At 46.2% G+C, this 26,273-nt stretch overlaps 1 long non-coding RNA gene across 13 annotated transcripts in view; it reads right to left on the reverse strand.

Moving 5' to 3' along the window:
- The window catches only part of LOC125630552 (uncharacterized), a 183,246-nt gene extending 159,407 nt beyond the window's left edge, over positions 1–23,839 (reverse strand). For 8 of the 13 annotated variants that reach the window (XR_012666617.1, XR_012666625.1, XR_012666621.1 and 5 more), the window contains exons 1-2: positions 22,407–23,480; positions 21,082–21,214 (exon numbers count right to left, since the gene is read on the reverse strand). This is a non-coding gene — a long non-coding RNA (uncharacterized LOC125630552). The other 5 variants (XR_012666626.1, XR_012666623.1, XR_012666627.1 and 2 more) reach the window with 5 other exon arrangements.
- Between the last annotated feature and the right edge of the window lie 2,434 nt (positions 23,840–26,273).

A 26,273-nucleotide genomic window follows, 5' to 3' on the forward strand; every position in this document is an offset into this window, starting at 1 on the left:
TGGATCCAAGATAGAGTGTATTGAGGATAACAACAGATCTTGAGAGAGATGTGAGGATCCAGCTCTTTGTGGAGACACTGGGGTCCTCAAAGGAGGAAGAACAGGATGTTTCAGGGAAAGGTCAACATCTTCTGGCCTCTTGTTCTCAAGAGGAGATGAGGAAGATGATCTTGGAACTGGGAAAATGTGTTTCCTCTTCCAGCCCCTGGGTTTCATGCTCAGATCCAACACATGCACAGGAGCCGAAAGATTAACTTGAACTGTCATGTTGACAGATCTTTCTGGAATCAAGGATGTGTCCAGAACCAACAGAGGAACTGAGGATTTCATAAATATCAGATCTGATGCTATATACAAATCCATCTCCCATGCTACGGAAGATGGAGGTGAAACGGTTTCTATAAGGGTCTGAGGACTAGAACCTGTGTCTAGAGGGCTTTGAACAGCTGACGTTCCCACAGTGCCACCAGGAAGCCATGCAGAACTGCAGCCAGGGAGCACTGTAGAGAGTATGTGCCACAGGAATTACCACCCAAGGGAGCCAGAGTGACAGTATCCTGCAGCCCTCTGATTGGCCAAGTGCCCTATTTACCCCAGGGGTTGCCCCAGGAAGTTGCCTGCGCAGCCACACAGACTTTGGCCTGCTGTGATTCCAGATGTTGTTTGTGTCCTGGTCTCCAACCCCAGCCTGACTCTGATCCTGACTCTCGCCCCCTGACTCTCGCCTGGTACTATCTCTGATCTCCAGCCTGACTCTGACTGCGATTCCTGCCTCTGGTTTCCAGCCTGCTACTACCTCTGACCTTCGATCTCTGAGCTTGGCCTGACTCTGACCCCAACTCTTGCTTACTGAACCTGGCTCACGCAATTCTGCCAGTTCCTGTTCAGAACTACAGAGGCTGAAGTGCAGACCCCAGCCCAGCTGTGACCGCTAGGCCAGACCGCCTACGCCCCAGTCCCTTACAGTTTCCACTTTGGAATCATGGTTGCCCTGTCCAAATCAGACTGATCTGATAGTTCTCTGGCACAGGAACCAGCACTGCTAAAACTGACTGGTTTGTCCCTCTCTCTCTTTTTCTTTGGTGCCATGACAGCCAAAACCAAAGGAGCTGACAGCCCCAGATCTGACACACCAATCAAATCCATCTTCCCGGATCCAGAAGTGGAAGTCAGAACCAACCCTGGTCTTGCAGCCACAGAAGTTCTGTTGAGATTGAATATTTGCAAGGCATGAGGTACGGTTCCAGCAAAGGTGGCTAAGCTACCTCTCAGCCTTTCTTCCAGAAGCGGGTCAGCTGGTTTGAACATATGTAGTCTCAAGGCTTTATCTGAGAGAGTCACAGGGACCAAATCTGGTCTCTACAAGGGCGAAAGTTTCATGGACCTCTTCAGTCATCTGAAGCTGCTGAAAACCCCCAAGGGTCAAGACTGGCCTTCTAGATTCTGGATCTAAACACAGATCAGATCCAGAGGGTCTGGCCTCAACAGCCTCTTTGAGGAGGAGGAACTACAAATGAGTCTCCTTATCCTTGTAGGCTCTCTGAGTAAAGGTCTCACAAATTGAACGCCCAGAAGGCGAGTGTCCTTCTCCCATGAACCTGAGACACCACAAGTGGTCATTGGATACCAGGAAGATAGCTGGGGAGGAAGCGCAATTCCTGAATCCCAGTTTCCTCTGATTTGTCAATTCCACCATAAACTGGAACTGGGGGGGGAAGTCACTAACTAGCTATATGTAACAAGCTAACATTATCTCAAGAAGGAAAAAAGCTCCAGCTTTGACGAGACCAGAGAGGTTCAGGTCCATCCAAGCATGCAGTTGGAAGGAACTGAGGTTGTATGAGTGTTCTGCCCCCTATATAACCTCTCCCTCAGTACATCTGTGACGCTGAGGGAAGGGGGGGCATGAGAGCACTCTAGCTAACACTTGTAGGAGAGAGTTCTTACTGTAAGGCACAACAAGATGGTGAAATACCCATAAACTAGAATATGCAGAGCCACTTGAAGAAAAACCAGTAGATCTCATCCTCTCTCACCTAGTATTTATTCATAGGTTGGAAGAGTAAAAACAAGCTTTCCTGCGTTTTCAATTCCCAAATGCTTTCTTAACTTTGAATAAACTAGTCATTGAGCTGAACTAGGTGAATAAACTGAAATGGAGCAAGGTATTCTTTTTGCACCTGCAGAAGATGCTACTAATGTCAAAAGCTGGTTTAGGAGTTCAAAACACTCTAGTTCCAGGCACTTAGACAGTGACTTCTACCAATTCAGTGATTTGACTTTCTTTATAACTTGGCAGCAAACATATACTGTACTGCTTAATTTTATTTTTTGTATTTAAATTATTTTAAAAGATTATAATCAGGTTAGGCCTTAACATAAATTGTCAATTTCAAATTTAATTTTAAATAATTGATTAAAAAAAACCCCTGTACTTAATTTAAATAAAAAAAATCAATGTTTATCCACCCTATTGTAGCTGCGCAAAGAGCCAAATTTTACTCTCACTGAATCAGTTGAGATAGTCCAACTGATTTCATTTGGAATTGGATTGGGCCCATAATAGTCAAACAAGTGATGGCGCTTACCAACTAAAGTGCTCTTCCAAAATGCAAGTAGTTTCCAATTAAAGAAGGAAGATCCTGTCCCATAAAAAGACAAGAATGAAGGATTCAGGTGAATTGACGAACAAATGGGTGAATAAGGGCAGGAATGCTGGCAGAATGGAAGGGGCGATGTAAAAACCTGACAAGAGATGATACGCAGGGAAGGGCCCATGTGACATAAATAAGTCCACACTCATTTTGCTGGTACTTCTTGAACAGAGAGGGACTTTGGGATCGCAGGGCTGCTATTACCACCATAACATGAAAGGTAATGGAAGGCTAGTATTTTCAACCAGGAAGCTAGAGAATTCCAAACCTGAGGCTGCATCAGCGGGAGATACAAAGGTTTGCTTCTGCTAGACCTCCTTAAGTCATGGAAATCACTCACAATATTGAACAAAATGTCTCTAATTGAATCAAGCATATTTGAAGGTCCATTTAGCTCTCTGAGTTCTAGAGCTGCAGGCATTCTAAAGAGAAAATTTCTCTAATTGTTTTTTCCACAGTTTTCGTTCGGTTTTCTCCACATCTACTGGAGGAAACAATATTTCAAGCTAAGTTTTCTGACTCTGTCACAATTGGATTGTGCCCTTCCAATAATACTGAGCAGCAGCTTACATTTTTTCTTTTGTCCTTACTATAGAAGGGACAGATCCAAGTTTCATTTTCAAGTGAGGCAGCAATTCCAAATGAAATCAATGTGAGTTTTGCACATATGAAACTTGTATGATCACATCCAAATACTGTAAGAATATTAATGGGAACTGGGAGTCCAAATGCATCAGGCAGTTTTAAAAATAGCAGCCCCCATTGTTGTTTAACAGCTATTTAACTTCAATTACCAATAAACATTTTGGAGAAAAGGACATCTTTGTTAAAAATTCACAGCCCACCCCTTTGATTAAAGTAATTAAAATGTGAAATCTAAAAATATACCTCCTTTAAGACATCCAACAGGTGCTCCGGCAGTATGGGAAGGCCAAGGTTGACATACCTGAAATTTCTAACGTGAAAAGAAAAATAACATGGAGAGACGGAAATCTTAAAACACAAAAATGGGCACAAAACCACATTTTTAACAAATTCTTGCAGGTCACCTTCAATACAGAGAATTGATGAATCAAAGGATTTTCTGTTTTGTTTTTTGTTCTGTTGTTATTATTTCTTATATTGCCTTTTTGATGTTGACTCCTAGGCCTGGAATAATCTGTCTTTTCCTGCACGACCTTTTCATGTGTTAAATACCTCCTCAAAATTCACTTCCTTCAGCTTTCTTCAGTTCTTAAAATTCAGCTCCTGTATTAACTATGTCATCTCTCACCTGACTGCAAGATAAAAAAACCTCCCCAAAACGAAGAAAATATGCAACTGCAACAAAATAATCACTGATCCCAGTCTTTAAAAACAATGCTCAGCCACAGAAGCTTCCCTTTCCCCCCGTCTTGTGCTGACTCCCTGCATCTCTCACCAACCCCATGATTTGTAATCATTTTTCTCATCTGATTTTAAAGTGCATGCTCCTTAGGGCATGGAACCTGTTGTCTTATTTGTCTGTAAAGTGCCACGTACATTAATGATGCTCTATAATAAGGGCCGGATTCTGCCACTTTTATGTTGAATAGTAACTTACTCCTGTAGTAAGGGTAGTTAATGTCTATGTAAGTCAGTGAGACTACTTGCCTAATAAGATTCTGATACTATTCAAATAAGGCTAAGTATATAAATATAGGTAATTAAAACTATTTGCATGCCTAGTCGAAGGAGTGCATACATAGGAGAGCATAGACTGTAACATGAGTCCAGATAATAGGAACTGTCATACCAGATCAGACCAGTTGTCCATCTGGTCCAGTATCCTGACAGTGGCCAGTACCAGATGCTTCAGAGATATGTACAAGAAACCTGTACTGGGGAATAACCCACCCTTACGGGATAGTTTTTCTTCTTAACTGCTGTCAGTTGTTGGTTGCCCTCATGCACAAGGGTTCTTTTGGTTCACCCACAGATGGTTTGAAGTAATCACATAAACAGATTCTCAATATGTCATTCTTTTTATTCTATTTTTCTATTCCGCATTTTTGAAAATTTGAAGCATTTAAAAATATTTGAACTAGCACATGAACTTCATTACGCATCATACTTACAATGCTTAAAATTTCTGCCTTTTTATTAAAGAATTAACAAAAATGAGAAATATAAAACCATAAACAACTGGTTGCATAATACTGTGGTCTGTGTATCCTCCTAGTGGCAATTGTCTGAAACTGCAGCGTTCATGCTTTTAGTCACTCCCCTTCAGTTTAAATACTAAATAATAAGAATTTGATTTCATGGTGTTCAGAGAAATTACAGCCACAGGGTCCATTCCTGCAGACCTTTGCTTATCTGAGTAAAAGTCCCTCCTCAACCCCCCCCCCCACACACCCCTCTAGTCATTTTTGTAAAGGTGTACAGAATTGGACCCAAGGTTAGCAGTTACTCTCCTCTACAATTAAAATTCATAAACCACAAGTAAAATTCTCATATGTGCCTAAGCAGTTTACATCCTATTTTCAAAAATAACTTAGGCTCATGACACACTTAGGGTATGTTTACACAGCCAAAAAAAAAAAAAAAAGACCTGCGTAAGTGAGTCTCAGAGCCCAGGCCAATTGACTGAGGCTCATGGGGCTCATACTGAAAGGCTACAAACAGCAGTGTAGAAGTCCAGGCTCGGGTTGGCGCCTGGGCCCTAAAAACCAGCAAGAGGGGAGGGACTCAGAGCCTGGGCTCCAGCCCAAGTCGGAACATATACACTGCTATTTTTAGCTCCCCAGTGCAAGTCCAACTAGACCAAGTCAGTTGTGCCAGTCTCTGAGACTTGCTGCCATAGGGTTTTTTGCAGTATAGAGGTACCCTTAAAGAGATTTTTAAATGTATCTAGGCACTAAAGATGCAGAAAGTCACCTCATTGGATTTTCCAAAGAGCCTAGGTGCTTAATCCCCACTTTTGAAAATTTTACCGCACATCTTTCAATATTTAAAGCATTCACACACCAGCTTTGAGTTAAAGCACAGCATGCTTTCAATCCCAGTGTGGTTTAGTGGGGTTCTCACATACCCCAATTCCCAATACCTTACTGCACAGCAGGTCTTACTGCACAGCCACGTGTAACCTTGCATCTGCTCTATACTTGAAGTCCACCTCGAAAGAGCACACTTTTCTCATGAAAAATAGGCTTTTTATGCTCTCCCATGAGGAACAGGTAGGTTCAGCTCTGTTTAGGTGGAGTGATGATGCCACATACATTCTTCTATATAAATAAAACGAATGTGATCAGCAACTGCCCCCAAGGGCTCCCTACTATTCCTCGACACACCCACACACAAACATAGGACCAGCTTCCCTTTGGGACAATAGGACTTTGTCTGAACTTAGCAAGTGGCCTCTGTGTTCTGGTTTGTCCGTAAGGGTTTGATACTCAAGATGATGAGCACTCTAGCCCCCGATCCAATTAAGCACATGCTTTACCTTTTGTTACAAGAGTATTCCCACTAAAGCTGAGCTGGATTGAGCCCTGAATCAGGATCATGACACATGAGGTCATGCAAGATTTTCAGCAAATAATATTAACAGCCTTGCTTGTCTAGACCGTCTAGTAATAGACTACAATTTTAAAAAATACTGAAATAAATTTAACACTGTTGATCTGTTTTCCCATTAATTCTGGATTTAGAGATATGAAATAATTTTCAACATGGCAACAGAAATTAATTTCAAATGCACACTAGGGACATCAGCTGTTAAAATACAACAGTTAAAAAACACTACCAGGTCTAATATTTTTTTTTTAAAGTCTCTGCGGAATCTGTGTTGTAAGTGGCAACTTAGATCGTTATGCTTAACTTTGCAGAAATACTTGGTTACTGAATAAAGCATCACAAAATAAGTCACAGCCTAAAATCCTGACCATGCAAAGATTGTGTTGTGAAGCTGAGTCAGCACGGCAACATCTCACGCTGGGACACATATACGCTGGACCTGCTGCTCCAAAGTTAGGGCCTGATCCTGAGTGATGGGAGTAAGTCACCCATAATTCCCATCAATTTCAGCACCTCTGATGACCAGGCCATTATTTTCAATTTAAAAAGAGGAGCCAAATTTTCAGAACACAGCAAAAGCCACAGATAGAGTGCTCTGATTTGGAGATCGGCTTCTACTGCACTACAGTCCCAGGCCTGAATATCAGAAGAGGAACAAGTCAAGAGAAGTGAAAGACAAATACAAACGGAAGGGTGAACCTGAAAGAGGTTTAGAATCTACATTTTTCAAGCAATGACCATATAAGTCACACACACAGAGGAGGTGGGAGTGACAGTGCTAGAAATCTGTGTTTACTCGTGTGTGGCAAAGATGGTTTGAATTAAGAAAGGCCAGACAAGTGATAAGATGAACAAGCTAAAGACAAAAATGATAACTGTTTGTAATCTAATAATGGCAATTTAGAGAAATACTGCCAGCATCTTCCTCATTTTGAAGCGAGGCAGCTATTACTGGCATGAGGTCATCACGGAGAAGCCATAAAAACCATTTTGTAACAATAATAAATCATAATGTTGAGTTGCTAGAAATTAATAAATACACATCACTGTAAGAACTGCTATTGAACTAAAGAACTATCTGTACTAAAAATATTTTCCCAAGTGGTATTCTTTCTGAAAGATCTAGCAAATCATCATCAATCTTCTACAGTCATCAAATGTATGCCTGAGTGGTACTGGATGAGTAACAAAATACCCATCAACTTCAGATTTGCCCGATAACACCTCCAAACGTCACAAATGGTTCTCAATATTCACACTCACTGTTCCATCAGCCACCATTTTGCTCATATGATCCAAGAATTCTAACAGATTAGAATGGCACAACTTTCCTTTATAGAAACTATGTTGGTTTACCCCTACCATGTTATGCTTGTCTAAATGTTTTATTAGTCTTCATTATGGTTTCAACCAATTAACCGGATAATGAAGTTAGGCTTGATGATCTTCAAATCCTAGGGATACCCCCCTTTAGTGCCTATACAGAAGAAGATAGGAACAAAATTTGTTATCCTTCAGTTCTCCAAGACTGAATACATTTTGTTGGGGACCAGCCATTTCATTTTGAAGTTCCTTTTGAACTCCGTTTCCTCCTCAAATACTCTCTTTAGCCCTCTACTTTCCAATACATTTTACCTGCCAGCATTTATGCTTCTTTCTATTGGTTCCAATAAAGCCGGATTTCCATCTTCTGAAGGATACCTATTTGGCTCAAAAAAACATGTTTTTTACATTGCCGCGTAACCATACAGCGTTTTTTTGTTTGGGGTTTTTGGAGGGTGGGGCAGGTTGCCTTCCTGCTTCCTTTTTTATATTTAAGGGTATGCACGTCTTCTCAGTATTGCCAACTCTTGTGATTTTAAATCACAAGCCTTGTGTATTTGGTGGTTCTTTTAAAGCGTCAGCTACTGGAATCAGGAGACTGAATGAGAATTTCAGTTTTCTATTTTAAAAAGTATGTTTTTGGCCCTCATGGTTGTCAGAAAAAGTAACTGCAGTGTCCCCTACAGACTCAGAAACCAGAAGGAAAACGAACAAAAAACCAAAAATGAATTTTAAAAAAATCTCTCAATATTTATGCCAGTCTCATTGGTTTTGGAGGGTCTGACTCATGATTTTTGAATGGTTGGTATTGGCAATACTCCTTGTGTGTGTCTTACATGGTATGTTTGAGTAGTCTCCATGTTACATTGGATAATTTAATCCACTGACATATATGAAGTAAATTTCTATGCAAAGCTTGTTCTGAAAACATGGCTTGAGTGCACTTCTATATACCCTTGCATTATTGAAGTGTCCTTATTCTATAGTAGTATATAAACACTGCAACAGACGCAAAACAAGATGGACAACTAACAGCAAGAGAGGAAAAAACAAAACACAGCTGAGTTTTTCTAAGAAATACGCTTTTAGATTTACCACGTAAAATGAGGTTTTCAGGAAACGGCTCATACCGGAAGCCAATGACCTCACAGTACTTTATAAATATCACACAATTACAAGCTGTAAGAGAACCTGCATATAGATATATTTCCTGCTATCACTTTGTTTTAATAGTCAGATGTTAACTAAATTTACTCTATGCTACCTAATTCAATACCTACCAAAACCCAAGTCTGGATGAAAGCTGCACGATTTCTAGAGACAAAGTGGGTGAGATATCATCATCTTTTATTGGACCAACTTCTGTTATTGCTATCTCACCCACCTCATCTCTCCAATATCCTGGAACCAACATGGCTACAACTACTCCTGGGGACATTCTGCACCAAAAAGTTAAAAATTCTGCAAAATTCTGCAAATTTTATTTGCCAAAACAACACTATATAATCATGCCAGTTTCAATTATTTTGGTAATTTATTTCAAAACACCAGTCAACAAGTATGTCTATAACAACAGAGACACACACAAAAACTACCCCTGGGAGTTGAAGAAACCCCTATGACAACCCAGTTACCGTTTCTCTGCCCCCTTCCCCCACTCCGAGCCCAGCCGGGGGGGTGGGGGGGGGCAGACACCCACAACCTCTCCCACGCGCCCCCAAGGGCCCGCCTGTGGGGCCCTCCCAGCCAATACACCTAACCCTGTGCCCCCCACCTCAGAGCCTGACCACAGGGCCCCCCCTTGCCCAGACACCCTTTCCTCCCTCCCACTGAGCCCAGGGATCCAGAGGGAAAAACAGCCTGATGCTTGACCCCAGGCTTGCACAGAGTTTCTTGCGCACCACCCTCTCCTTCCCTCTGGGCATGCTGGGAGCTGCACCTGCCAGGAACCCTCTAGCTCCCTCTCCCAAGCAGTGTCTTCTATATGCAAGTCAGGCTCTGCTGAGTCCAGCGGCCCCTAGCCAGCAGCACTGCAACCCATTTCTGTGGGGGAAAGGAAATTCTGCACACCCAACATTAATTTCTGCAAAATTCTGCATTGTGCAGTGGTGCAGAATTCCCCCAGGAGTAAGCAAACACTGCACATAGGATTTATAGACTTTTAGCATACACGTCAAAGCTGCACTTGTCTCATTTAAAGCGCTGAAGCCAAAACACCATTAACTTCTTGGTAGCAGAAACATAACCTTTTAATGTTTAATGTCTGAACTCTAAAGTCTATTGTGAAACACACTTGCCATACACATTCCTGATTCCCAGCATCTAAACCAACCATCAAACATTACTGGCACTGCAAATGTACATAGGTTTCTAGAGAAGAGAATAAGATAGCTCTTTTTGGCACATGGACTTTCTAATGTTACATCTTACCAAGATTTAAAACAAGTCCAATGACAATATTAAGCTAAATATACTGAGCTCCTTGAATCTATCACTATAAGGCAGAGGTGGGCAAACTACGGCCCCTGAGCTCCCGGCTGGGGAGGCTAGCCCCCGGCCGCTCCCCTGCTGTCCCCCATCCCCCGCAGTCACGCCACTGCATGGGCAGAGCGGCTTGCGCCCGCCCACCTCCCAGGCTTTCCAATAAGCCTGTCCTGCTGCTCTGAGCGGCCTGGTAAGGGAGCGAGGGGGTTGGATAAGGGGCAGGAGGTCCCAGGGGGCAGTCAGGGGACAGGGGGTGGTTGGATGGGGCGGAGGTTCGGGGGGGGAGGGGTCAGGAGACAGGGAGTGTGGGAGGTTGAATAGGGGGTGGGGCCCCAGGGGAGTTTTGGGGGGGGGACAGGGAGCGGGGGGTTGGATAGGGGGCAGAGTCCTGGGGAGGCAGTTAGAGAAGGGTGTCCCGGGAGGGGGCAGTCAGGGGACAAGGAATGGGGCGGGGTTGGATGGGTCGGGGGTCCCAGGGAGCCTGTCAGGGGGCGGGGGCGTGTATAGGAGTTGGGGTGGTCAGGGGACAAGAAGCGGGGGGGGGGATGTTGGATGGGTCGGGGGTTCTGAGGGGGGCAGTAAGGGGGCAGGAAGTGGGAGAGGGCAGGGGCCAGGCTGTTTGCGGAGGCACAGCCTTCCCTACCCGGCCCTCCATACCATTTCACAACCCCGATGTGGCCCTCGGGCCACAAAGTTTGTCCACCCCGCTATAAGGCATGTTTTCTAGTTATTTTTTATTCTCATGGCTCTTCTCTGAACCCTCTCCAATTTATCAACATCCTTTTTGGATTGTGGGCACCAGAACTGCATACTGAATTCCAGCAGCAGCTGCACCAGGGCCAAATCCAGAGGTAAAACAATCAATCTTGTTTGTTGAGATTCTTCTGTTTATCATAGAAGGCTTGGGTTGGAAGAGACTTCAGGAGGTCATCTAGTCCAATCCCCTGCTCAAAGCAGGACCAACACCAACTAAATCATCCCAGACAGGGCTTTGTCAAACTGGGCCTCAAAAACCTCGAAGGACGGAGATTCCACCACTTCCCTGGGTAACCTATTCCAGTGCTTCACCACCCTCCTAGTGAAATAGTGTTTCCGAACATCCAACCTAGACCTCCCCCACTGCAACTTGAGACCATTACTCCCTGTTCTGTCATCTGCCACCACTGAGAACAGCCGAGCTCCATCCTCTTTGGAACCCCCTTTCAGGTAATTGAAGGCTGCTATCAAATCCCCGCCTCGCTTTTCTCTTCTGCAGACTAAATGAGCCCAGTTCCCTCAGCCTCTCCTCCTAAGTCACGTGCTCGAGCCCCCTAATTTGTCCACATCCTTTCTGCAGTGGGGGGCCCAAAACTGGACACAATACTTCAGATGTGGCCTCATCAGTGCTGAATAGAGAAGAATAATCACTTCCCTTGATCTGCTGGCTATGCTCCTACTAATGCAGCCCAATATGCCGTTAGTCTTCTTGCCTACAAGGGCATACTGCTGACTCATATCCAGCTTCTCATCCACTGTAATCCCCAGGTCCTCTTCTGCAGGACTGCCACTTAGCCATTCGGTCCCCAGCCTGTACCAAGCAGTACATGGGATTCTTCCATCCTAAATGCAGGACAGTCAATGTGGATTTTTCTGTTTATGCATCCACGGGGCCTCAGGGAAAGGGGCGGCATGAAAGGGGTGGGGCCCTGGTTCAGTCACCAGTGGCCCCCGTACTTTTAGGAAGCTTCCACTGCTCCTTCCTGGAGAAGCCAGGGGGCAGAGATGGATTAACTACACACGAGGCTCAGCTGGGCAGGGACAGGCGGGTAACCCAAATTTGTACTCTCATCCAAAAAAAAAAAAAAATCAGGTAAGTTTGATAGCATCTATTTTCCGTAAATCCACGTTGATCGGCATTAGTTACATTACCCTCTTTATTTATCGAATGCCATATTAACTGCTTCATTATCTTGCCCAGGATCGAAGTCAGGCTGGCAAGCCTATAATTATCTAGGTCATTCTGTTTATCTTTTTCAAAAACTGGCACAACAGTCTTCTGGAACGTCTCTAGTGCTCCAAGACTTATTGAAAATCCACAGCAAGCTCTTTTAAAACTCTTGGATGCAAGATATCTGGACCTGCTGATTTAAATTGGTCAGTTGATAGGTCTCAAAATGTAATTGTAAACAGGGAGTCATCATCAAGCAAGTCTGTTTTCAGTGGGGTCCTGCAGGGATAGGTTTTTGGTCCTATGCGATTTAATATTTTTATCAATGACCAGGAAGAAAACATAAATTCACCACTGATAAAGTTTGCAGATGACACAAAAATTGGAGGAGTGGTAAATAGTGAAGAGGACAGGTCACTTATACAGTGATCTGGAAGACTTGGTAAACTGGGAGCAAGTAAACAGTATGCATTTTAATACAGCTAAACGTAAATATATACCTCTAGGAATAAAGAGTATAAGCCATGTTGGATTCTGTCCTGGGAAGAAGTCTCTTTGAAAAAGATTTGGGAGTGTATGGTGGATAGTCAGCTGAATATGAGTTATCAGTGTGACGCTGTGGCCAAAAGAGCTAATGCAATCCTGGGATGCTGTCATGGGGTGCCCTCACCACGGGTAGCATCTCCTGCTGGCCATCCTGGGGACAGCTCTGGCCAGGTGTGGTGCCCTCCTCCAGCAGTTTCTCTCCTACCGTCTTCTCGTCCTGCAGCCCCTCTCACTCCAGGAACTGCAGCCTCCTTTTCATAACCTGGCCGAGTCACAACATAGTTTCCCCTTCTGGAGAGGGCAGAGAGGGATTGCAACAAAGTCCTTCCGAGACCAAATTGTCCCAGGCAGTCCACACTCCTCTGCCTGGACTTGTCTCTACTCGGGGTTCCAGCTCAGGGCTCCCCCAGTTAGCAGCCAAGGTCTGCCTTGTTATTCCTTGCTGCTAGTCCCTTGAGCCTTCTCCTAACTTCCTGGCTTTCCCCCTCTTTGGATTTGCCAGCCTCCCAACTCCCTCCTCCCAGGAAGCAACTGTGGACTACCCTCTATAGTCCCAACACACCACCTTCCTCCCAAGGAGTGACTGCAGCCTACACTCCTGCTGCCCACTTCTGTTGCCATCTACCTAGAGTAATATATGCCAACTCTGGCACAGTGTTTAACATGGTACTGCATGACATTTTGATTAAAATACTAGAATGATATAAAAGCAACATGGCACACATTAAATCATCCCCCCATCTTTCAGTAATTTCAGCAAGATTGAATTTATGCTGATAAATGAGCAATTCCAATTCCTCTTGTTTGTTACCTAGGCTCTTTTAGTTCTTTGGTAGTAAATCTACATTAAATGCACCATATGATGACAATTTAATAGGGTAAAAGGAATCCTTTAATAGAAAATCACTGCACTTACAGATGCATGGGGATGACTCATTTAAAAAGAAAAACAAAATATTTCCAGTATTTGAGCCAGAAGACTGCTGGACCACATCAGTTTATGGTAAAACACAAGAACAGATTTAAAAACATTTGAAAATAAGCTCTTTAAAAAGACAACATTATCCTGGGCCAATTTATTAGAATCATAGACTATCAGGGTTGGAAGGGACCCCAGAAGGTCATCTAGTCCAACCCCCTGCTCGAAGCAGGACCAATTCCCAGTTAAATCATCCCAGCCAGGGCTTTGGATTACCATTATTAATCTAATGGTAGCACAATAAACCACCATACAGGAGAGATAAGTTTGAGATTCCAGCTTGGTATTTTGTTTCTGTGGTGGGGCTGCAGGGAGAACTTCACTTCTCCCTAAAATCGTGAATTGGTAGGGTAAGTTGATTGGAGTTGACAGTCTTCAGAGCAAATCGTGTCTACCCTTTCCACCCAGACAATCTCCACAACTAGGGCGGATGTAAGAAGGGCCCAGTGAGCAAGTGAACTGTGGAGGGCAGATATTATGGCCAAGCAGGTGGCTTCAGGGGTGTGTTCAGAGAAAAACAGAATGGCTTGAAAAGCAGGCTGGCATAGGTGCCAGTTGCAATCTTGCCCCCCAGCCTAGCCCCCAATGGGATCATAAAATGCCCTCTGCATCCATCACAAGGAGAAAATGAGGAGAGATCCCTATGTGTGACACCTATCCTCTTACCCCTCCCAGCCACAACACCACACAGATGGGCAATACCTGGAGCAGCCTACAAATCACAACTCCTCTTAAATTAACAGCTGTATGATCATCTTACATATTACACACATGTACTGGTAATAAACAGAGCACTGCAGACACATTTTGTGGATTGTTCAAATCCTATCATTTGTATGAAAATTTAAACTTCATTTTTATTTTATTTTCATTTTGGCATTGAACTTTGATAAAAGTTAATTTCAGTTACTCTGATCTCCCTTGCTTTTAGTGTCCCTCTCGTTCCTTCAGGTCCCCCATTTTCTCCCTCATCTTTTTGCTAAACTTCCATCCCCTCCTCTTTCACAAAAGCCTGCCTATAGACTTCATTTACTGGCTTCCTCCCACTCATGCACCCTGGTCATCTACTGTCACACACATGCAACCACCACTCTTGTCCTTTCCTATTCAGTATCCCATGAATGCTCAACCCAACCCTTCCCTATGCCAGAGAATTCACAGCCCTTCCTACTTAAGTTGTCGGGATCCCTCTTCCCTGAAGCAGGGTTGAAGCTTCTGTTGCCCACAGCACACCCTGTAGGGCAGGATGAAACAAAAAGTATCAGCACTTCCTCCTTTCAAAGTTGGGGAGGAGGTGAAGCAGAAGCACTCTAAAAAGTAACTCCGGACATTTGGAATATGGGAGCCAGCTAGCAAATGCTGACTATGCTTTTCATGATTAATGATTAGAGGGCAAGTGGAGGGACCAACAACACAAAGCCTTGATGAAGAGGAGCAAAAGCAGGTAGAAGTGGGGAAGGAGAAGAGTCTAAGCATTCTATGTAACTATCAGATGTAATTCAACAAAATTCTCATTAATTTTATTTAAATAGTTCAAATGACACTTTAACTACACCAGAGTTGACTAAACCAAATAAAGAACATTAAAAAATGTTATTCAATTGCTTGTATGTCTAGTTATACTTGGGTAACAAAAATATAAAACAGATTTCTGGATCTATAAGTGTTAATGGCTAGTCATATTTGGTTAGTAAAGAGGTGGAAGTTGAATGAGTGGAACTGGGAAAATGGCAGACACCACACACCCACACTGCAAGATATGCTGCATGTAGCTCTTCTTCAGGGAATTGGGAGAGAAGGATTGTGAAATTCAGTGATCTAGTCTTCACAAATCACAGACTTAATCCTGGACCCAGAAGAAATGTTGTTCCTGTGACAGAAAAAGGGAAATCCAGAACTGGCTCCAACTGGACTTGGGTTGGCACTGTGGTTTACAAAAGGAAATCTGCACACCTTGTTTAAGACCATGCTTGACTGGGGATTTCCAAACAAAGAAATGCAGCCGGGTCTTCACCAAAAGGAGGAAGTCTGATAAATATATTTGATAGTGTTGCTGGAGTAGGAAGAGAGGTATTTTCACTGAAGTGTGAAACTGAGTCCAGCACATACCTAGATAGCAAGGGCTCTTGAATGAAAAGGATAAAAGACAAAGCTTAGAGGAAATGTCACCACCCCAAGAATGTGTGCAGAGGGCTTGATGAGGTACTGACAAGTCTTGGAATAAGATGCTGCTGCACAGCCTAGTCCTTGAAGTCAAGCATTATGTAAAACCCCATCCGAGCTTACACATTCAGCAGAGATGCTAGAGCAAGGAGGAAACTGGAGATGATTATTTTCCATCAATCATTCTGACAATGGAGGGAAGAATTCCACCAGAATTCTGGTGGAGGGAAGAATTCTGGACAACTGCGTGAAGGCTCCACAACTGAAGGCAGAAGTGGGGTAGAAGAACAGGGCGGGCACTTTTTGCCCTTCCTGCTAGATTTCTTGTTCACTTCTGGTTTCTTTTGTTCTATTTAGATTTCAGATGTCAGTAGTTCTTTGAGACCATAGAAACAAAAGAGTATGTCAGAGAATAAGTACTAGCTACTGTTACTCCATCGAGGAAAGAAAACAACTGAAGAAAGAAAAAGAGAGTGGGCACTAGCAGGAAGAGGAGGGGCTAGCCCCCAAAATTATTCATCCCCACAGGCATCACCTGCCTGACAGAAGACAAGACACACTACTACAAACACTGATGAGGACCACAGGAAGGAACATTGTTTTAAATTATGGGATGCTTAAAGAGATATACTGAATAAAGAGCTAGTTACTGCAATTAGCTGGAATAAGATAACTTGATTTACATTTTAGATACTGTTGGCTGATACTTGTGGTTAGTTTTCTGTTAGTTTCTTATGGTGTTAGAAGCCATCAAGCTGTTTTACTTACATCTGACAGGAAATAGACTTTAAAGAACAGGCTTGTTATATGCAAAGAAACTATAATGGCAATAGAGATATAGACTATAGTATTTAGACTGTTTATCTCTAGTACTTTAGAAAAATCTAAGAACTAGATTCTAATAAGAATCAGACCCTGAGACTTTCAAATGCAGCTTACGTGAAATCCATGTCATAACTAACTTTCTAATGTATTTAACATTATATGTAAACTGTGTTCTCTTTTTGGACAGCAAGATTTATTGCCCATAAAGGTAAATATCATCCTTGGCTTCATTTCATTTAGTGTTTACATCTAGTCATTAAATGTTCATGATGACCTTAGCCAAAGTTGATAACTGCTTGCTGTCCTTTTTAACAATTTGGGCAGAACTGGGTGTTATATCACAGAAGATAGTTATAAACATAACTAGACATATGTAACAGAATGCGTCACTAGGACGGCCTTGCATTTAAAATATTTAGCTAGTGCTATTACTCTAGGATATCCTCTTCTCTAATCCTTCTCAAAAGTAACATAACAGAAAGAATACTCTAAGAGTACATAGCTAGCATTACCTGCATTTTACCCCCTCCTTATTTGATGTGTCTTTGGACTACTGTGAACAGGCAGAAACCAAATAACTTAAAGATTAAAGCTGAGACATTTGCCTATATTTTTAAAAAGTTTTAGGTTTTAGCTACAAGACAACAGTGTAGGTCCTAGACCATGACCCATGGAGAGGTGGCCTGTCACCTGATGCTGGCTCCTCCTTCTTGCTTCCATCTCTGTCTATAGACATCCAGAGTCTTCACTGTACAGATAGCACAAGTTCTTGTAAAAGCAATTTTAAACAAGGAAGAATCAGTTTAGCTTCTTCCCTTAGAGGCCACGGCTGAACTTGGGTGGAAGAAAAGAAACAAGAACTGCCCTTGGGACTTGAGCTTTGGACTGAGAACCACAAGTGGGAGAAGAAGGTTGTTGGGAAGAAGAAAAAACAGCCAGTTGGGCAGCGTGTGCAGTGGGAGAAGAGGGGAAAGTGATCAAGAAAAATGTGCAGGGAGAAAAAGTAGAGAAAGAGACCACAAGTCAAAAGAGCATGTGGAGGGGAGAAGGAGGGGAGGGGAAAAAAAAAAACAAAACACTGGTGTAAGTTAAAGTGATGGAAGTCAGTGAATTTTAGACCTAACATTTAGATGGTTTTAAAAATATATAAACAGGGTCTTACAATTTAATAGAAATGTTTTCATGAGTATTTATTTCCACTGCAAAAGTATATAAAAACAAAACAAACGTTCTCTTTTTTGAAGTGCTGAGCCCAAACTATAATCTCTATTAGCTTTGGATGTATAGGCTTACAACAGTTCAGTACGTCTGATTTCATCCAGAGAGGGCAATGGCATGCACAAACTCACACCAGTATGACAAAATATTTATGTCAGAGGGTGGAGATGGATGGCAAGAGAGAGACCACTAGATCATTACCTGTTAGGTTCACTCCCTCTGGCGCACCTAGCATTGGTCACTGTCGGTAGACAGGATACTGGGCTGTATGGACCTTTGGTCTGACCCAGTATGGCCAGTCTTATGTTCTTATTCTTTAAAAAAGCAAAATATTACTTCATACAATACAAAATACCATTAAAATTCTTCCCTAAAATACAATCATAGAAACTTAGGGCTAGAAGGTACCTCAAGAGGTCAACTGTCCATCCCCCTGCACTGAAGCAGGACTGAGTACACCTACACCATCCCTGACATGTTTATTAAACCTGCTTTTAAAAAACTCCAGTGATGGGGATACCACCCCCTCTTTAGGTAACCTGTTCCAGTACTTAACTAGCTTTATAGTTAGAAAGTTTTTCTTAGTATCTAACCTGAATCTCCCTTGCTGCAGACTAAAATTTATTATTTAACATTTTTACTACATAACTTGAATATTTGCACTCTATTTGTGCTTTTCTTAGTCCTGCTCATCTACACAAAAGTGATCCTTCTTACACATGTCTCATCAAGAAAAAGCACGCACGAGGTTAACAGGTTAGAATCTTACTCTCCACAAGCAAGTTAAAAATATTTAACTTAAGGATGGCCTCCTGGTTAGGACACAGGACCAGGATTCTTAAGTTATAATCCTGACTGTGTCACAAACTTCATCAGTCAAAAAGATTTAACTTTTCTATGACTCACTTTTCCCTCTACCTAAAAAACTAAAATAATATCTGGGGATGGCTGGTTAATGTCAGCCAAGCATTTAGAAATCCTTGGATGGAAGGCACTACAGAACTATAAAGTATTTTTATTCTCCTCTCCCAAATCACAAACCGTTTAAAAGATATGGAATACAACTTAAAGCCCAGGATCTCATCTGATCCCTCTATCCCCAAACATAAATCACAACTCATGCTATTAAAGCATTACACAGAAAATAAATGAAATCTGTTTATTACACAGCAACAAACCCATTCTAAAATGGGTTTCAAAACACATACAAATAACAATTGAAAGTTTAACCATTTAACTAAAACAATTATTACACAATGGTCAAAAAATAGGTCTCCAGAACAGAAACAGCTTCATTTTATAGAGAACAGCAGTGGAGAAGAGGAAGAAAAATACTTACAAAGAAATCACTTCACAAAGATGGTGTTCAGTTGGATATACTTGCAAGCTATTAAAATTCACAGGGTGCATAACTGCTCCAGGAAGGTAGACCACAACCATGACATTAAAATCAGGAGAAGGCCAGAACACTGGGCAAAGTGATCACCTAACAGCCACAGAGCATGCTCAGCAGACAATGAAAAGGAGTACTCTACGGTGCCACAGGTACTCCTGTTCTTTTTGCGGATACAGACTGACACGGCTGAGACTCTGAAACCAGACAATGAAAGACACCTACATCGCTGGAAAAAAATTCTCAAAATAAGAGCCTAAAAGCATGAACTGAAAACTCTACAATAATGTAGCAAGCAGCCTCTGGAAAACACAAGTTAATCTGTTTGTTTTAAAAAGCACAGGAGAAACTGGAAGCAAACTTTTTTTCTTGATATTAAACAAATAATTTCACAAAGACTCATTTCACTGTAGCTTGTTACATCCTCTCACTTTCAAGTTGTTTGTCAGCAGTTTAAATTGGTTGGGAAGGAGGAAGTCTCTAATCCAGCGGTGGGCAACCTGCGGCTCGCGGGCCGCATATGGCCCATCAAGGTAATCCACTGGTAGGCTGCGAGACAGTTTGTTTACTTTGACTGTACACAGGCACAGCCGCCCGCAGCTCCCAGTGGCTGCGGTTCGCCATTCCCAGCCACTACACCATTCATGAGCGCTGCACAGGTGTACCCCTGCACCACCTGCAAGAATTATAATATAATGCTTTTCATCCAAGAACTCAAAGCAGTTTGCAAACGTTAATGAATTCAGCCTCATAACACCACTATAAGGTAAGTATCAAGTCCCAAACCAGGAAATGGATAGAGAGGTTAAGTTACAGACAACATCAATGATAAAACTTGGAAATAGAACCCAGCAATCTCAATTCCCAGTCCCTTGTTCTAGCCACTAGACAACAATGCCCTCTTTACAAGCTAAAATGTTGTTGGGTTGTTTTTGTTTTTTAAATAAGAGTCTTTACAAAAATCCAAAGCCAAAAGAAATTTTCCAAGACACTTTTTTTTTTTTTTTTTAAATTCCAGTGGTCACAGTAGCAACCTCAGTATTGCCAACCCCAGTCATTCAAAAATCATGAGTCAGGCTCAAAAAATAATGATACTGGCTTGAAAGAAATACTATGGGGAAGGAGTCTTTTTATTTTCCTTCTGGTTTTAGAGCTTTTAAGGGTTCACATTTTCAAAGGTTTTTGTCTGCAACCATAAAGGTTATATTTTTTTTAATGAAATCTCAGATTCTGACATAATCACACGATTCCAGCAGCTGGAGCTTTAAGGAGAAAACACACCTCCAAATATCACAAGACCACAATAAAAATCACTAGAGTTGGCAACACGGCAACCCAAACATAGTTGCACTGAAGGCCGGCCTTCACAGATTTTCATTGTCAAAGTTGAGAGAAATGCAGTAAAGTAAATAAGTAATGGAACAGTGAAGCATGAACAAGAAGTTCTTACATTCTTTCAGTTTTAATCATCTAATAGGTTATTAGTAGCATAGGTACAGTAACGTTTATGAAATAAGTTCACAATTTCGCTTTTTATTGAAGTGAAAAAATAGGTTTCATTACTTCCCATTGCAAAACCAACAACCAACCGTTGTTTAGCAGTTTCCTTTTCAGATACTTTTTTGAACTCTTCTACACTAAAAGAGTGATCCTTTTTTTATTTATTTACCAGTGAAAATTGGCAAGTCATGAGTTCCTACAATGAAATTTTGGGCATATCTTATGTGAGATATAAACAGGCATTATTTAAATAGAAAAAAAAGAGAAGTCAGGCACAATCGCTGTTTTTCATAACCCTTTTTAATACACACTGTATTCATCACCACAACCGCTCCATAAAACACAGCGTACAGTACACAGTGAGCCTTGCTACAAACTGGCAGCATGAAGTAATATCTGTTCTTTTTGAAGGTGAACTAAGTTACAAAATGAAATATTTTTCCTCGTAGCTGTCTCACTGAGAAGATAAATGAGCTCAGTAATATTAAAGAGCAATGGGAGATGGGAACACATTTTTAAATTAATAGCATCTCACCAGCAGGAATGAAGAAGAAGGCAATTTCCTGGTGTGTCCACCATTGTTTATTCAGCCTACCGATCCACGGACATCACAAATTTCAGTGTCAGGAGTGTTCTGCATGACTACGTTCCTTTCACTCTGCTCAAATCTATATCAAAAAGATATGTCTTTATTGAGTAACAAGTTTCAGATGAATTGTTTTTGTTCCTCTTCCAAAATCCAAAGAGTAAGTATAGCTGTACCTATACTAAGCAAGTCAATGAGATTACCTAGGCGAGTAAAAATAAGCTTTCATGGGCTATAACCCACTTCATATCTGATGAAGTGGGCTATAGCCCATAAAAGCTTATGCCCAAATAAATGTGTTAGTCTCTAAGCTGCCACAAGAATTCCTCGTTGTTTTTACTGACACAGACTAACACGGCTACCCTTCTGAAACCTGTCACCATGCTAAGTGACTAAAGATATTCCTGTGCATAATATTATTTGTGCTATGAAAGCATCTAGTCTCCCTAAGGTCCTTGCTCTCCACACCATATGCAAAATGCACCTACCATCCCAATCTTCAAATCAACTCCTGGCCTCTTATTCATTTCAGCATAGTTCAAAATTACACTCCTGTTATTAAAATGCTGAGCCCAACTTCCCTCTTACATCTGGGCAACTCCACTGATTGAAGGGAACAATATCCAGTTTACAATGGTGTAAGTGAGAGAAGGATTATGGCTCAATCAGGCAAATGGCTGTGCACACTCCCTGATCTTGTCCCCATCCCATGCAAGATAACGCCCTAGGTACGTATTAAACCCAACACATATCATTAACCTAACCTTGCTGCACCCCTTCTTATACCCTTTGTCTGGCATTACAACCTTACCAATGTTAGAGCAAGAATCGTCTCCTCAGCAACTCTGCAACAGCATTCCTGCATTTCTCTGTCTCATCATCTATCATAAAACAATTTCTCTTCTCCATTCCCTGTACTTCTCTGTTTGCTGTTATTTAGTTCTTTACAAGCATTCAGGGATACAATTTGCCTAGATAATTTTACAAGATGATTCCATCTTTTTGAAAAGTTTAACAAAATACATTGCAAGACACTCTCAGTTATACTTCTCCTACCCTGCTTCTCTCCTTTCAATATTCAATAGCCTACTAGTCTAGAAAAAATATCCTGTTACTATTTGTGGTGAAAGCTGTGCAGCCATATCTAAATAGACGTGCCAACCCCCAAGGCCTTTCTTCATACAACCTTATTAAGAGACAAACAAAAAAGACTTCCATAAAAAGTTACAACCACAGGCCTGATTTGGTACCTAGATGGGATGATGTCAAGATACCTGTAGATAACAACTGGACCCTGGATGGGTTTTAACAGGCAGTGCCCAGTTACACGGAGATAGAAATTTGTCCCTTCAGGGTTTGATGTGGCAGGGCTCTGGGAACAAACAACAGGAATTGGTCCCTTCGTGGAATTGACAGGGCAGGGCCCCTGGACTGACAAGCAGGAATTCCCCTCATGGGGTCTGACAGAGCAGAGCCCTGGAACCCCAGAAGCAGGAATTGGTCCCTTTGTCTGGTCTGATGGGAGCAGGGCCCCGGGACCCAGGACGAAGAACTGGTTGCCTCATGGAGTGGGATGGCGCAGGGCCCTGGGACGCCTGGGTAGGAATCAGTCTCCCTGTGCAATATGACGGGGCAGGGCACCAGTATCCACGTGCAAGCATCAATCCTGTGAGGGGCTGCCTAGGGCAGGACCCCGAGGCACAGAGGCAGGAATCGGTGCCCTGCTGGGGCCTGATGAGGCGGGGCCCTGGGACCCACAGGAAGGAAGCTGCCCCCTCGCAGGGTCGGACAGGGCAGGGCGCCTGGACCCGTGGGCGGGAATCGGACCCCGCGTGGGGCCTGACGGGGCCGGGACCCCGCGTGGGGGGGGGAATCGGACCCCGCGTGGGGCCTGACGGGGCCGGGACCCCGCGTGGGGGGGGGAATCGGACCCCGCGTGGGGCCTGACGGGGCCGGGACCCCGCGTGGGGGGGGGAATCGGACCCCGCGTGGGGCCTGACGGGGCCGGGACCCCGCGTGGGGGGGGGAATCGGACCCCGCGTGGGGCCTGACGGGGCCGGGACCCCGCGTGGGGGGAGGATATCGGACCCCGCGTGGGGCCTGACGGGGCCGGGCGCCGAGACCCGCGGGGGGGAGTGGGGGAACGGACCCCGCGTGGGGCCTGACGGGGCCGGGACCCCGCGTGGGGGGGGGAATCGGACCCCGCGTGGGGCCTGACGGGGCCGGGCGCCGAGACCCGCGGGGGGGAGTGGGGGGAACGGACCCCGCGTGGGGCCTGACGGGGCCGGGCGCCGGGACCCGCGGGCGCGAATTGCTCCCTTCCTGATCTGTCTGGCTTTCGCGCCCATCCCCCACCTATGTCGCCTTCCTTCCGGGCAGAAGAGGTAGGACGGCGGTGGGGGCGGGGCGGCGCGGGGCCCTGCCGCGTGACAAGCTGAGCCGGCGGCACGTGGCCCGGACCATAACAAACAGGGGGGTGGGCGGAGAGACGGCAGCGACGCGCTCATTGGCAGGGGCGGGCTGCGGCTACCGCAGCGGCGCGGGCCGGGGATTGGCCAGGCGCGTAGTGGGCGTGGCCCCACAGCCGGCGGCTGGTGCAGCACCGAGGCGGCGGCGGCGGCGCCCCTGAGAGCTCGGGGTCGGGCCGCTGCCGCTAGGTCGGGTCGCGCTCGCTCCACCCCGGCCGTGCGATCAGCTGCCACAGCACCCCGTACAGCCGAGTGCCCCCGGACCCTAACATAGCCCCAGCCCCCGTCCCCACCCCTACACAGCCCTGTCCCTACCCACCCCCGTTCACCCCCACACGGCCCCACCCCCCGACACAACACAGCCCCGTCCCCACCAACCCAGCCCCGTCCCCACCCCTCCGACACAACACAACCCCGTCCCCACCCCTCCGACACAACACAACCCCGTCCCCACCAACACAGCCCCGTCCCCACCCCTCCGACACAACACAACCCCGTCCCCACCAACACAGCCCCGTCCCCACTCCCCCCCGACACAACCGAACCCCGTCCCCACCAACACAGCCCCGTCCCCACCCCTCCGACACAACCGAACCCCGTCCCCACCAACACAGCCCCGTCCCCACTCCCCCCCGACACAACACAACCCCGTCCCCACCAACCCAGCCCCGTCCCCACCCCTCCGACACAACACAACCCCGTCCCCACCCCTCCGACACAACACAGCCCCGTCCCCACCAACACAGCCCCGTCCCCACCCCTCCGACACAACACAGCCCCGTCCCCACCAACACAGCCCCGTCCCCACTCCCCCCCGACACAACACAACCCCGTCCCCACCAACACAGCCCCGTCCCCACTCCCCCCCGACACAACACAACCCCGTCCCCACCAACACAGCCCCGTCCCCACCCCTCCGACACAACACAACCCCGTCCCCACCAACCCAACCCCATCCCCACCAACACAACCCCGTCCCCACCCCCCCGACACAACACAACCCCGTCCCCACCAACACAGCCCCGTCCCCACCCCTCCGACACAACACAACCCCGTCCCCACCAACACAGCCCCGTCCCCACCCCTCCGACACAACACAACCCCGTCCCCACCAACACAGCCCCGTCCCCACCCCTCCGACACAACACAACCCCGTCCCCACCAACACAGCCCCGTCCCCACCCCTCCGACACAACACAACCCCGTCCCCACCAACCCAACCCCATCCCCACCAACACAACCCCGTCCCCACCCCCCCGACACAACACAACCCCGTCCCCACCAACACAGCCCCGTCCCCACTCCCCCCCGACACAACCGAACCCCGTCCCCACCAACACAGCCCCGTCCCCACCCCTCCGACACAACCGAACCCCGTCCCCACCAACACAGCCCCGTCCCCACTCCCCCCCGACACAACACAACCCCGTCCCCACCAACCCAGCCCCGTCCCCACTCCCCCCCGACACAACACAGCCCCGTCCCCACCAACACAGCCCCGTCCCCACTCCCCCCCGACACAACACAGCCCCGTCCCCACCAACCCAGCCCCGTCCCCACCCCTCCGACACAACACAACCCCGTCCCCACCCCTCCGACACAACACAACCCCGTCCCCACCAACCCAGCCCCGTCCCCACCCCTCCGACACAACACAACCCCGTCCCCACCCCTCCGACACAACACAACCCCGTCCCCACCAACACAGCCCCGTCCCCACCCCTCCGACACAACACAACCCCGTCCCCACCAACACAGCCCCGTCCCCACCCCTCCGACACAACACAACCCCGTCCCCACCAACCCAGCCCCGTCCCCACCAACACAACCCCGTCCCCACCCCCCCGACACAACACAACCCCGTCCCCACCAACACAGCCCCGTCCCCACTCCCCCCCGACACAACCGAACCCCGTCCCCACCAACACAGCCCCGTCCCCACCCCTCCGACACAACCGAACCCCGTCCCCACCAACACAGCCCCGTCCCCACTCCCCCCCGACACAACACAACCCCGTCCCCACCAACCCAGCCCCGTCCCCACCCCCCCGACACAACACAACCCCGTCCCCACCAACCCAACCCCATCCCCACCAACCCAGCCCCGTCCCCACCCCTCCGACACAACCGAACCCCGTCCCCACCAACACAACCCTGTCCCCACTCCCCCCCGACACAACACAACCCCGTCCCCAACAACACAGCCCCGTCCCCACCCCCCCGACACAACACAACCCCGTCCCCACCAACCCAGCCCCGTCCCCACCCCCCCGACACAACACAACCCCGTCCCCACCAACCCAGCCCCGTCCCCACTCCCCCCCGACACAACACAACCCCGTCCCCACCAACACAGCCCCGTCCCCACCCCTCCGACACAACCGAACCCCGTCCCCACCAACACAGCCCCGTCCCCACCCCTCCGACACAACACAGCCCCGTCCCCACCAACCCAGCCCCGTCCCCACCCCTCCGACACAACCGAACCCCGTCCCCACCAACACAGCCCCGTCCCCACCCCTCCGACACAACACAGCCCCGTCCCCACCAACCCAACCCCATCCCCACCCCTCCGACACAACACAGCCCCGTCCCCACCAACCCAACCCCATCCCCACCAACCCAGCCCCGTCCCCACCCCTCCGACACAACACAGCCCCGTCCCCACCAACC

Source organism: Caretta caretta, chromosome 1 (assembly GCF_965140235.1).
Source record: "Caretta caretta isolate rCarCar2 chromosome 1, rCarCar1.hap1, whole genome shotgun sequence".
Lineage (NCBI taxonomy): Eukaryota > Metazoa > Chordata > Testudines > Cheloniidae > Caretta > Caretta caretta.